General features: G+C 55.1%; 1 non-coding gene across 1 annotated transcript; it reads right to left on the bottom strand.

Annotated features, from left to right (window-relative positions):
* Positions 1 to 203, bottom strand: LOC128815125 (small nucleolar RNA SNORA74). Its single transcript, XR_008439557.1, has one exon. It is a non-coding gene; the product is annotated as a small nucleolar RNA SNORA74 (small nucleolar RNA).
* Between the last annotated feature and the right edge of the window lie 2599 nt (positions 204 to 2802).

Raw genomic sequence — 2802 nt, 5'->3', positions numbered from 1 at the left:
GTTGTCTGCATCCAATCTAGGCTCTAACTCCACGAGCAGGAGTTACACCACTCTCAGGCATGCAGAGTGCTGCCAAAACCTGGCACCACTGAGCACCAGGACGGCCCCACTGGTGCCAGGAAAGCTAAGCAGCACCTTTCTCTCCCAGCAGCATAACACTGGCACAGGCACTGAGCAGCCATGGGCAGCTGACTACTGCTGGGAGAAAGAAAAAAAAAAAAAAAAAACAAACAAAACCAGAGGGTTTACAGGGCAGAAAAAAAGTGGAGGCATCTCTCTGATGATGCCTACTCTCATCAAGGCTTCATCCAGCAAGAGGAATAGATAAGCTAAACCTATTGCTGGATAAACCATATAATTTCCACCCTGAGGACCTGATGCTAGCACAAGAGCCAGCAGACGCCTTTTAGTTAATTCAAGACAGCAAAAGAAATACTTCTGCCCATTTCCCCTCACTGGCTCAGGGTCACACCTCACCCACGTGGCTCCAGAGCTCTCCCTTTGTCTCACGGGCAGGTTATCCCTTCACATCTCTCCGCAGGCTCTAGTGCCCTCCTGGAGAGCCTCCTTGGCTGTCCCAGCACAGCACAGCTCGGGGGTTTCACACACGGCGCGGCCGGGCCACCTCATCAGGGCTGCTCCTTCGGGCGGCTCCCGCCCCCCACGGCTGCGGGTCACCGCGATTCCCCCATCGGCCGAAGGCCTAAAGATAGGACAGCAGAAACATCGCAAATAATCCATTAGTTCCATCTGTATTCATAAAGCTCAAAAACAGGGGCCTGGCTTCTAGCAGAGGACAAAAGCCAGCAAATCGAGCGAAAGGCTGAGGAATTAATGCGGAACAGCACTGCTGAGCAACACCCCCAGTCCCGGGGCACCGCGGGCTGCAGCGCTTGCCGGCCGTCAGTAACAGCGAAATTAAGTAAGGTGAATATTTCACGTGGCGCTTTCCGTCCCCTGAGCGCCTATCTCCAGCGCCGCTGCCGCCGCCACCCGTGCCCTGTTCCCCTCTCACCTCATGGCGGCGGTGGCCCCTCATGGCGAGGGGACCCGGCCCGCCAGAGCCGCTCCTTGCCCTCACGGCGGCGAGCTGAGGGAGCCCGGCCCGCCAGAGCCCAGAGCCGCTCCTTGCCCTCACAGCGGCGGGGGCGCAAAAGGAACGAGCCCGGCCGCGCTGCCGACGTGATTCCACAGGCACCGCCCCGCTCGCTTCGGCCGCTCCCCCCGGGGCGGGCAAAACCCCTCGATTATCAGTCACAGGGCGGCTTGGCTGGGAGGGACTTTAAAGATCGGCTCTTCCCACTCACTGCCGTGGGCAGGGACACCTTCCCCTATCCTCGGTTGCTCCAATCCCCGTCCAACCTCGTCTTGGACACTTCCAGCATCCCTGACAGAGCCAGAGCAGGAAACACAAGATCTGTGGAGTTGGGAGAACTGAACTCAAGCACCAGCTTATGGGAAGCAGAGGGCTGGTAAGCTGCGTCTGCTTTCCCCTGATGTGTCCCACTTCAGGCACAGGAGGTAGAAGTGCCAGCTCAGAAACAGCTGCCAGCAACAAAAATCCAGCCCTGAAAAAAGCAGAGCAAAAGTTGTGGTGCTGCCAAGTGCCTCGCTGGGAGAAGCACAATTCCACACCTTCCCTGGCCGCAACTGGATGCCTTAACGTCAGCCCAGGGCTCTGTGTATCCATGTCTGGGCATAGCAGTGAAACTGTGACCTCCCTCACTGGGGCTCCATTCAAAGGAAGTTTTTCTCTGGGCTTTGTGCTCCAGTGAGACATTTCAAGGCCTTTCCAGAAAGCCTGGCATACCTCCCCCATACTCCTTGTGCTTATGCTCTCAGAGCTCAGCAATGAACTCAGCTGGAGCTGTGCCTTGCCTCAGGCAATCATCCACTCCAGCTCTGTCTTCTTCAAATGTTTCATGGTCTATTTTCAGCCCAAGTCAGGCAGCTATTCTTCCTGGACGTGGGGTGCTCCTCCCCAGCTCAGCCTGATCCTGCTTTGTCCCGAGAAGCTCTGGGCTCGCTGTGCCCAGGACACGGCTGTGTGCAGGGAGAGAGGCTGGTGCTGAGCAGAAGGAGCTTGGTGCTTCCCCTGTCAGTGATGAATGAACCTGGTGAGGAACAGATTTCTCAGCTATGCCCAGTGCAGCACAGCAAGAGCTGTCTGGTGGAGAGACAGGTAAGAGCACAGAGCACTTCATGCTCTTGTTCCTGGAGTTCTCGCCGCCCGTGGCCAAGGGCACATGCCCACACAGGGATAGATGATGACTCTGCCGTGACCCTAAGCCACAGCTTCAGTCTGGAACTGTTTAATTCATTAGTGCAGCATGGGGCCCAAATTAATATGCTTTGTCTCTTTTAATAAGACATTTTCAGCAGGATTGGGGAGATACTTCAAAAGCTTCCTGAATGCAAAATAGCAGAACTCAGCAACTCTCAGTGCCAGAACCAGTCTCTCACTTCCCAGTATAGATTCCCTCTGTGTGCACAGCTTTTCCTCTGCTTGCTTGCCTTGGAGGGGGCCTCAAACAAAGACCTGCACATCACATGTGAACTTTAGGTAGAAAGTGTCGAAGCAGATGAAACACAGCAGCTCTGCCATGGGGCGGAAGCCCTTTTCTGTCACAGGAGTGTGCTCTCTGCATCAGTTGCAGGCAGTCCCTGTTGTTCATCTTGGCTTGATGAGTGCTAAACAAATCCTCCTTTTCTCCTGCAAGTGTTATGGCAGGCCTGAAGGGACTGGAGATGCTTTGTTCCAAGCCAGATTAGAGATATGAGTTACTACAAAACAAAAGCCCA

Source organism: Vidua macroura, chromosome 15, assembly GCF_024509145.1.
Source record: "Vidua macroura isolate BioBank_ID:100142 chromosome 15, ASM2450914v1, whole genome shotgun sequence".
NCBI lineage: Eukaryota > Metazoa > Chordata > Aves > Passeriformes > Viduidae > Vidua > Vidua macroura.
Note: the sequence above shows the minus strand (reverse complement) of the source record. Positions and strands in the feature narration are given on the sequence as shown.